Source organism: Nematolebias whitei, chromosome 7 (assembly GCF_014905685.2).
Source record: "Nematolebias whitei isolate Nwh7 chromosome 7, NemWhi1, whole genome shotgun sequence".
Lineage (NCBI taxonomy): Eukaryota > Metazoa > Chordata > Actinopteri > Cyprinodontiformes > Rivulidae > Nematolebias > Nematolebias whitei.
The window spans coordinates 26,995,921-27,007,142 of record NC_056504.1 but is presented as its reverse complement, the minus strand read 5'-3'; positions in this window follow the sequence as shown (position 1 = coordinate 27,007,142).

The following is an 11,222-nucleotide window of genomic DNA, read 5'->3' as shown; positions in this document are numbered from 1 at the left end:
CTTATTATCTTACGACTTATTATTATGAGTTATCTGTATTGCTGATTATACATGCTGCTGATGTTCGACTTGTCTGTGTTGCTGATTATCTGTGCTGCTGATCTCTTGCTTTTATGCTGCTGTATTCATACCCATCTACTCACTACAGACTCCTTTTCGGGCTGCTGTTTAATATACCCTATTATTTTATATTAGTAGTGTTTAGCATACATCTTAGATCTTTTAGCATATTGTTTAGCGTATATCTTAGATCCTTATATACTGTTTCTTTTTATACTTTATATTTTTGCTATTTTTGGATGTAACTGGGATCCTGTGTACACAATTTAGTTCCACCTCATGTACCACATGTGATGTGAATGACAATAAAGAACCTTGAACCTTGATATAAATTTGATCAGTTAGCTATACGCTAATTGTGAAATTACAAAAAACGGTTGAGTAAAACACATATTTTTCCTTTCAAAGTTAAACAAGTTATCATCACTGCATCCCAAAAAGAGTCTGCCTCCAATTGTTGGTCTTTAACCCCCCACTGTAAAACCTCCTCCCTCTGGTCTTTCTTTTATCTCGAAACTTCCCGTAAAGTCGAACCCACCCTCATCAGGAGTCAGATTAAAAGCCTTTGGCATCCCAGCCTGCTGCTGCGGGTCAACGCTGCTCTGCAACAGCTTGCACTAAACCCATTAGCAAAGCAAATTTAACCATATTACCTTCTTCCAAAAGGAAGAGGAGACACACACATACACACTCACTCTAAAAGACACAAACTCAACACCCCCCTCAAAGGAGTGAGGGATTAAGACCCTGACTGATCTCTAAATGAGTTTGGTCAAGATGCTGATATTCATTTCAGGAGCATTAGAGCTTGCTCCATTTACTGAGCAGGAGTCAGGAAAATAACTCCCTGCAAGTTTTCATCCTTCCTGTGAAACAGTTTTGTATTTTTATTGAAACCTTTGGACATATTTGACACAAATAAAGTAATATTTTCAGCTAAATATTTTATTTTGATAAACTAACCACATCTGTTTTTTTGTGACATTATCACTAGATATAAACCAACAACCAAAAAAGTGTTTAAAAGCTTGTAATGCCGATAAAAACATTCAGATTTTCTATTTCCAAGCCCTCAGTGTGAGGACCTGTGCAACAATTGTAGGCTGAGATTCACCTGTGAGCTAATTCATAATTGTTGCTGACAATTTATGTGACATTATGCCAGCTAATGTTTGAATTAAAGTTAATGAGTAGGGATTAAAATGACCAAACAGCCTGGTCTTGTTTAACCTGGATGCTCCGATCCGAGCTGAAAAAGAAAAGGTCACAGATGAGATTTGACACCATCAATCGAACGTTGGCCAAAATGTTGGCAAAGCGCTCTGCTGGTGTTTGAGTCTGGAGTTTAAGGAGTGTGTACAGCCAGGCGTGACTGTTTGCCATGCAAGTGTTAAAGGAAGAGTTTTTTTTTTTTCTTTATTGTAACTCATGGGAACCTTGGTCCATCTAAGACAGTTATTGTTCCGAGAACAAGAGTTAAAGAAGGAGGTTCATCTTAGAGTTAAAGTTAATTTTGCCTGAAGGGACAGTCTGATCATTTTTGAAGGGATGATCTGTCAGAAAATGAGTCAGAATGAGCACAGGCTGCAGAACAAAAAAACATGAAAATATAAATTTTTGCCACGATTGAAATAAATAAATAAATGGTAAAGACACCATCTAGCAAACCCAGTAACTAAAATAGACTATAGACTTTTATAATATGTCTTTAAAATTAAGTTTTCTAACAGGTATGTCTTCAGAAATAATTATTTGTTTGTTGAAATGGACCTTTTTTCTCTGTCAGCTGCTGCAGCACCAGGAAATCTTCTTGCATAATGTTTGGTGTTGTTGTGAAACTTTGGCATTTCTTTTTTTTTAATAGGCTGGAATTACCGATGACATCATTCCGATGTCCGAGCCCGGTCCTGGAGGGCCACTATTCTGCATGCTTTAGAAGTTCCCCTGCTCCATCACATGATTTCAGTTAATAGGATTGCAGACCTCTGCAGAACAAGACGAGGTCATTTAGTCATTGAATCAAGTGTGTTGGAGCAGGAAAACAAGTAAAACATGTAGGATAGTGGCGCTCCAAGCAGAACCAGGATTGGACACCCTGCTATAGACAAAAAATAAATAAATAAAGTTTTCAAATCAGTACTCTCCTAAACCAAATAGCTTGTTGCCAGCCAGGTGATAAATTGTATAATTTCAACAAACTATAAATAATTTGAAGCCTTTGAGATGGAAAACTGATAATAATAATTACTCAGTATTGTAAAATTCCTTATTGTAACTCGTTTTACCAGCATGGGTCACAATATCTTTTCTACGACAAAGTATTAGGGCTATGCTAAGAAAAAAAATTACATTACGAATGAGAATAAAGTCAAAATATTACGAGAATACAGTTTTAGTATTACGAGAATAAACTTGAGTATTACCAGAATAAAGTGATAGTATTATCAGAACTCTGACACAAAAAAACTGTTTTACAACTGCGGTAAATGATGAATGTTGACGTCGGCAGTACAGCAGAGGCCCACCACACTGTTGCATATGGATTCATATGATAAGCTGAAGCGGTAAGGCACTGTAATTAATGGCTGCATTCATGGATTTAGTCTTGACACAAATGGAGGCATATTTCACAAACAGTGACCCAAAAGTGATCGCGGACTATTACATAAACACAGTGACTCACTTTGGAGGCTGTCCACAGCAGGTGCGAGACGACCCAGGACATATTACAACTTATTCTTGTAATATTATGAGTTTATTCTCGTAATGTTATGAGTTTATTCTCGTAATGTTATGTTTATTTTCATGATATTATGACTTTATTCTCGTATGACTTTATTCCTGTAATAGAATTACTTTATTCTCATAATATTATGACTTTATTCTCGTATGACTTTATTCCTGTAATAGAATTACTTTATTCTCATAATATTATGACTTTATTCGCAAAATATTATGACTTCATTCTCATAATATTATGACTTTATTTGCATAATATTATGACTTTTTTATTTTCATAATATTAAGACTTTATTCTCATATTATGACTTTATTCCTGTAATATAATGACTTTATTCGCATAATATTATGACTTTTTCTCATAATGTTATGAGTTTATCTTGTAACATTATGCTTATTCTTTTAATATTATGACTTTATTCCCATATGACTTTATTCCTGTAATATAATGACTTTATTCTCATAATACTACGACTTTATTCTCATAATATGACTTTATTCTCATAATATGACTTTATGCTTGTACAACTATTCTCATAATATTACAACTTTTTTCTCGTAAACTTTGACTTATTCTCATAATATTTTGACTTGTTCGTGTAATTTTATGACTTTTTTTCTCGTAATGTAATTTTTTTTTCTTAGCATGGCCCTAATACTCCGTCGTACTTATCAGCTGTGACACTGAGTATGGAGGCAGGAGTAGAAGTTTTTGTACAGGCTAGGCGAATAGCTAGCAAAACAGGGGCCCGTTTATTTATTTATTTGTTCTCTTGATTATAAAAAGTGCTTGTTTTAAAATAGCATACCCTTTAGTCAAAATAGTCTCAGTTACAACACTAAGACTTTGTGGATCATTTGGACCCAAGGGCAGCAGGAGAGTCAGACTTCTACATTTTATGCACAACACTCTGTCTAATTTGTCATGTTTCCTAATCGAACAACCTCTGTGTTACTACGTGAATGTATGTGTGCTGCAAGCTGAGAATGGATCAGTCCACGTGGAGCTGAGGAAATATTTGGGCAGGTGACGCTCGGACCGTGTGCATTTATACATTCACGAGTCTATCAGCACCATCGACGTGCACGTGGTCAGTGCTCAGCTCACATGCTGCACAGTCACATCGTAACACAGACTCTGTTTAGTTGAGAAAATAGCAAATCAAACAAACAGTGTCAGGCAAAAGTGTAGGATTAATATAATGCAATTACTGTGGTGGTGGGGAGTGATCTGGATCTGTGGGTTACAATCTCAACCATTTTTTTATGGTGATGGTAACAAGTGCAGGTGCTCTGTTCACATTATAAATTAGCTCTTGTGAAGCTTGGGTCTGTTTACAGGTATGTGCTTCTTTTATGAAATACAGATAAAGGCTAATATCTACCGTATGTATAATCTGTTGTGCTCAGACCATTACAGATTTCCTTCTCCTTTCTGTCCAACTGATTTACAATTTTTTATTTTGTATTTTTTTTATCCATCAGCCCTGTGAGGGTTGCATTAACTGCCAGTGGGGGGCTGGTGGTGATTCATTCCTGCTGTCAGGTGCACAGGCATCAGACCAGTAGCCTGGGAAACTAAACCACTTCAGAAAGTTTGTTGTTGGGCTGAATTATTTATTTCAGTCAGATGGTTGTGTTTTAGAAACTCACATACGCCTTCACCCCGATGAAGAAATATACCTGTCATCTGCTTTATGGAAAGACTGATGAGAAAATTGTTGCCTCAAAGCCTCTGCAGATAGATTGGACTCAAGATTTGTGCTGTTTTTTTGTTTACTTCTGCTAGGAAATACTCAAATCAACAGAAATGAGATAATGTAGATGAAGGTAGAGACAAATCTCACTTTCGGTTTGGTCTTTTAGGTTGGCACTCTTTATAAATGTAGTTTTCCTAAACTTGAATAAATAAATAAAAAATATTTCTGATTCTTATGTTTCAGAAACATTGGGGAGAATTATGAGAAGAATTTCAATCTTAAATACAAACTAAATATTTAGAAGTACAGTAAAGTATCTTGCTGTGGCTATCATCAACCTGTAAATCTCTAAATGTTCAGCGTTTAGTGGTTTTCTCCTGTTTTTATCGTTTTGTCTGGTGTCTTAGTTGCTGCAATGCTGTCAACAGGAAAATATAGCAAATTTTAAAGCCTACAAAAGATGAAAGAGTTATCCACAAGAAGTTTGCGTTCTCCATAATGGAAAAAACAAACAAAGAGAAACCCTCTTAACTACCAAAAGTGATCAACACCAAGAACAAACAGACTGTCATCACAAAACGTCAGAAGTATTCATCACCAGTGCAAGTAATTACTGTCAGCGCCAACAAAAGAGAGCAGAAAGATGAAACATCCCTATAAACAAATAAAAATGCTGGTTTTATAACATCGGAACAGTTTTGTGACTCTGAGGTCTGCATCGTGTCATCATTCATTCAACCTTTATTATTTATTAGTCCCATTGAGCCTTGAGGACTCATTTACAAGAGAGACCTGATTTTAACAAAGAATGATGACAGTAGACAATCTTAAAAGAAGTAAATATGAAAAAAATGGAAGAAAATTATATATAAAAAAAGAAACAAAAACAGCTCCATTATAAAGCAATGTAAAATACTAAAAACAGGAACATGTCTGCATGGGGTTTTCGCCATGAACTTAAGAGATGTTTGAAACCACTTAAAGAGGTCAAGGTCGAGCACTTCAGATCTTTTTGTAAGATATTCCAGAAAACAGGAGCAGAGTAGGAGAAGGCCCTTTTGTCTAGTTCAGTCCTCACTGAGGGAACACTGCATGTAATAATGTCCTGAGAGCACACGCTGTAACTGCACTGACAAAGTGACATGTAAGAGGAGATGTATGAAGGCAGCAGACCAAGAAGTGATTTAAAGATGAAAATGTACCAGCGAGAGTGTCTGCGTGTAGTTAATGATGACCAGTTAGTTAACCAGTGAATACAGGGTGCAATGGTGGGTACGGTAGCTATAGACAGTTATGAATCTTAATGCACCGTGACAGACAGCATCCGACATCTGCAGGGTTCTTGTAGGAATGTTCATGTAAATAATGTCACCGTAATCAATGGAGGGAAGGAAAGTCACAGTTACAAGGCATTTCCTAGCATTCAGAGTTAGACAGGACCTGTTTCTGAAAAAGAAACCCAGTTTAACTTTCAGTTTCTTTACCAAGTTTTCAACGTGGAGCTTAAAAGAGAGATGTGAATCGACCAAGATACTCAAATATTTATAGGAATCGACAAACTCAATAGGTACACTATTTGAAGATATAATCAGAGGAAGGACTGCTGGGACCGACTTCCTGTTTGAAAACAACATCCTTTTGGTTTAGTCGGCGTTTAGTACAAGTGAGATGAACAAATCAGACTGGATGGTGTCATAAGCAGACTTTTAAGCTGGAAAACCTTAGCAACTGTTTTAGCTCGACAATAAACAACTGTGTCGTTGACATAGAAATGTAAGAATGCATCAGGGATAATCTGATCTACATTACCTATGTAGATTGTGAAGAGGGTGGGCCCTAAGACTTAGCCTTGAGGTACACCATTGTTAACCATTAAACAACTGGAGGAAGTACATTATGTTGGACACATTGCCTCCGATCTGAGAGATATTTAGAGAACCAACCAATGGTGTAATCATAGAAACCAATTTCTGAGAGCTTATGACACAAGATGCTATGATCCACAGTGTCAAAAGCTTTAGACAGGTCTAAGTAAAGTGCAGCACAATAATCCTTAGGATCCGATGCTTCAACAGCATCATTAAGAACCTTCAGTGAAGCAGTCGTTGTGTTGTGCTGTTTCCTGAAACCATATTGATGGGGAGGTAAGACGTTAAATGAGTCCAAATACTTTTTGATTTGAGAGTTTATCAGTTTTTCTAGAACCTTGGCTAAAATACAGAGTTAGAGATTGGCCGATAGTTGTTCAGTGAGGTGGGGTCACTTCCCTTCAGCAAAGGAAGAACAAAGGCTGTTTTCCAACCGTCTGGAATGGAGTTTTGTCTTATGGACAGATTAAAGATGTGAGACGCTGGTACTGCGATGATATGAGCAGCCAGCCTTAAGAAATAAGGTGGAAGATCATCACACCCTTCTGTTGAGTGAAGATGTTCCACTAGAAGAAAATAAACATCAGTACAGTGTTTTTATAATCGTAGCACATGGTATTTACACGTCAGGTGTTTCTGAGGCTGCTAACACAAGTATTTAACCTTCACCCAAAACTGATTACAAATAGAGTTGGGTTTATGATAAGAGGAGGGGGTTGTACTTTTCTTGCCTCTTGTTTCATCTATTAAATAAACACAGTTAATATAGTGATGATGCTAAATAAAAAAAGCCATGTTTTGTAAAGTTGGGTTAGACATCAAGCAGGGAAGATTTGGCAGCTTTTCTGACTCATGCAACGTGAATCTAAGCTCTATTACCAAATTAATTAATTTATTTACTTCTTTTTTTTGTTTTGTTTATTCAGTGATGTAATTAATGATATATCGTAACTTATGGTAATATGAAGGCGAAAGCAACGTTCCACCCATAAAAATAAAAGAACATCCCATTCTGGTGGGTCATCTTGAATAAGTCTTAATTTCCATGAAACTAACTAAATGGGTGATTATTTCTAGTTTTGTTGAAATCACAATCATTTCTCCCAGCTTGACTTGGACAGCAAAAAAAAAAAAGGGTTTTAATTTGGAAGTGATAAAACAGGTTTTGGTGTTTGCTTTCTAACAACCACAGAGAAAGCTCATATCAAACCACATCCGTAAATTGATCCATTGGAGTGAAAACTATAAGAAACACACAAACGCACACTTTGACTCCCATCCCCTTTATTTATTTATTTATTTATTTATTTATGTTTACAATTTTTAGGTCTTCAGCAATTTCCAAATTGTCCCGTTACATCACTGAGTGTCTTTAGTTTACACCATTGGACGTTTGTCTTAAATGGATTTATAATAAAATTCAAACCTGGGGTTATAAATTATTAGTTTCATTAAATATTTTGGGTCTGTGTGTCAATAATTAGTAATAAAAAATTACTATAGCTCATTGTTGTTCTTATGCTTCAGGTGTTACAAGCCTAAATTTATTTTTATTTTAGGAGAAACATGTATTATCAAGTAGACAAAAGCAAACTGCACATCTGGGCTATTTGAACACAAACAACACCTGTGCCCTTTAACCACAGCGTGGACCACACATGTACAGTTTTCAAAATGATGGATCATTCTGTTAACAAGAAATAATATAAACTATTCAACATCTGGTTCAGGCCAGAGTCTTCTTACCTTGGCTCTGATGTCTCCGATCGATGCACACCTCAGAGGAGATGTTCGGGTGCAGCCAGAGGTCGGAGGTGAAGCAGACAGCAAAGTCTTCTCAGTCCACTTCCTCCCTCTGGTTGAAGATGAGCCCCCAGGTTGAGGCCTGAGACCCCTCCTTTGAAGCTTTTATGGCAGAACTACAGTCACCTGGAAGCCACAGCCTAAAGCAAAACTGCAAGCTGAACCTCAAGTGAAAGCACCTGCTGGGGGAGTGTACAGAGAGAGACGGAGAGAGGCCAAGTGACTCAGTGACGGAGTGCAAAGGAATTCCAGCTCCATTGACTGCAATTTACATTTATAGGGCAACCGTGTTTACTTATGCACACAACCCAGGTTTGTGTGTGTGTGTGTGCGTGTGTGTGTGTGTGTGTCTCAGGATGAGTCTTCTTACAGATTGGTCCAGAACTCCAATAGTTGGCCTCAGGTCTTAGTTGAGACAATTGAAAGTGAAAAGTGATAGAAGAATTGAAAAACAAAAAGGAGAAATGGCATGTTCTGCAAAAATGCAACTTGAATGAGAAGAGCTGAATGAGTAAATGAACTGAATTGTTGGTTCAAACAAACAGAACAGAAGCTGAAATTAAGAAAACTGCAGCAAAATGTAAATTTGGCTAAACAGTAGCTAAAAGCTAACATTAGCAAGACAGTAAAAAAGGAACGTAAGTAGCCAAAATTAGAGCAAAAATGCTGAAGTAGATTTTAGAGCACGTTTTTAAACCATCTAAAGAGATTGCAACGTGTTACTGGGAAAAATATTTTGTAAACAAAGGTTAAAATATATAAAAGTTTAAAATACCAAAAGTCATAGCACACTAATCCTAATGGAGCTGAATGTTTTAATAAATGACTAATTGCAACAGCACAAAATACACAAGAGAATTTACCTGCATAAACAATAAAATAAACTACAATAAGAGCAAGCATTAATGCTGAGTCAGCATTCACAGCTTTCTAAGAGTAAAACATGGCTGGCTCCCTCACTGATGAGTAGTAAATAAATACAGTTACTTGTAACATTTATGTTTCATGTCATATTGTGCAAACATCTGTTGTAATAATGCAACTCATCATTTTTACACGTCTGACAGTGGGTTTGTTTTTAAATTGTTCAGCTCATGATAAGAACCTTGATGTAAATCTGTTGTTTTACAGTTTTAAATTTGGGACTCAGCCATTAAATTCATGGTTTTCTGCTGGTTACGATGAATTAATAACAGCTTCAAGTCTGTTGGTGCCACTGATGTTTTGGCTCCATCTCTCATGTGCAGTCAAATCATCATTTATGAATTAACATACAGGTGGCACGGTGGTGCAGTTGGTAGAGCTGCTGCCTCTCAGCGAGCAGGTTGTCCCAGCTTAAATCCCGGACGGAGGCCTTTCTGGGTGGAGTTTGCATGTTCTCTCCGTGCATGCATGTGTTTTCTCCGGGTACTCTGGTTTCCTCTCACAGACCAAAAACATGCATGACCAAAAACATACATGATTGGTAACTCTAAATTGTCTATACAGGTCCTTCTCAAAAAATTAGCATATTGTGATAAAGGTCATTATTTTCCATAATGTAATGATAAAAATGAAACTTTCATATATTTCAGATTCATTGCACACCAACTGAAATATTTCAGGTCTTTAATTGTTTTAATACTGATGATTATGGCATACAGCTCATGAAAACCCAAAATGCCTGTCCCAAAAAATCAGCATATTTCATCCCACCAATGAAAGACAAGTGTTTTTAATACAAAAAAACACCAACCTTCAAATAATCATGTTCAGTTATGCACTCAATACTTGGTCGGGAATCCTTTTGCATGAATGACTGCGTCAATGCGGCGTGGCATGGAGGCAATCAGCCTGTGGCACTGCTGAGGTGTTATGGAGGCCCATGATGCTTCGATAGCAGCCTTAAGCTCATCCAGAGTGTTGGGTCTTGTGTCTCTCAACTTTCTCTTCACAATATCCCACAGGTTCTCTATGGGGTTCAGGTCAGGAGAGTTGGCAGGCCAATTGAGCACAGTAATACCATGGTCAGTAAACCATTTACCAGTGGTTTGGCACTGTGAGCAGGTGCCACGTCGTGCTGAAAAATGAAATCTTCATCTCCATAAAGCTTTTCAGCAGATGGAAGCATGAAGTGCTCCAAAATCTCCTGATAGCTAGCTGCATTGACCCTGCGCTTGATAAAACACAGTGGACCAACACCAGCAGCTGACATGGCACCCCAGACCATCACTGACTGTGGGTGCTTCACACTGGACTTCTGGCATTTTGGCATTTCCTTCTCCCCAGTCTTCCTCCAGACTCTGGCACCTTGATTTCCGAATGACATGCAAAATTTGCTTTCATCCGAAAAAAGTACTTTGGACCACTGAGCAACAGTCCAGTGCTGCTTCTTCTGTAGCCCAGGTCAGGCGCTTCTGCTGCTGTTTCTGGTTCAAAAGTGGCTTGACCTGGGGAATGCGGCACCTGTAGCCCATTTCCTGCACACGCCTGTGCACGGTGGCTCCGGATGTTTCTACTCCAGACTCAGTCCACTGCTTCCGCAGGTCCCCCAAGGTCTGGAATCGGCCCTTCTCCACAATCCTCCTCAGGGTCCGGTCACCTCTTCTCGTTGTGCAGCGTTTTCTGCCACACTTTTCCCTTCCCACAGACTTCCCACTGAGGTGCCTTGATACAGCACTCTGGGAACAGCCTATTCGTTCAGCAATTTCTTTCTGTGTCTTACCCTCTTGCTTGAGGGTGTCAATGATGGCCTTCTGGACAGCAGTCAGGTCGGCAGTCTTACCCATGATTGCGGTTTTGAGTAATGAACAAGGCTGGGAGTTTTTAAAAGCCTCAGGAATCTTTTGCAGGTGTTTAGAGTTACATCGTTGATTCAGATGGTTAGGTTAATAGCTTGTTTAGAGAAACTTTTCATGATATGCTAATTTTTTGGGACAGGCATTTTGGGTTTTCATGAGCTGTATGCCATAATCATCAGTATTAAAACAATTAAAGACCTGAAATATTTCAGTTGGTGTGCATTGAATCTGAAATATATGAAAGTTTCATTTTTATCATTACATTATGGAAA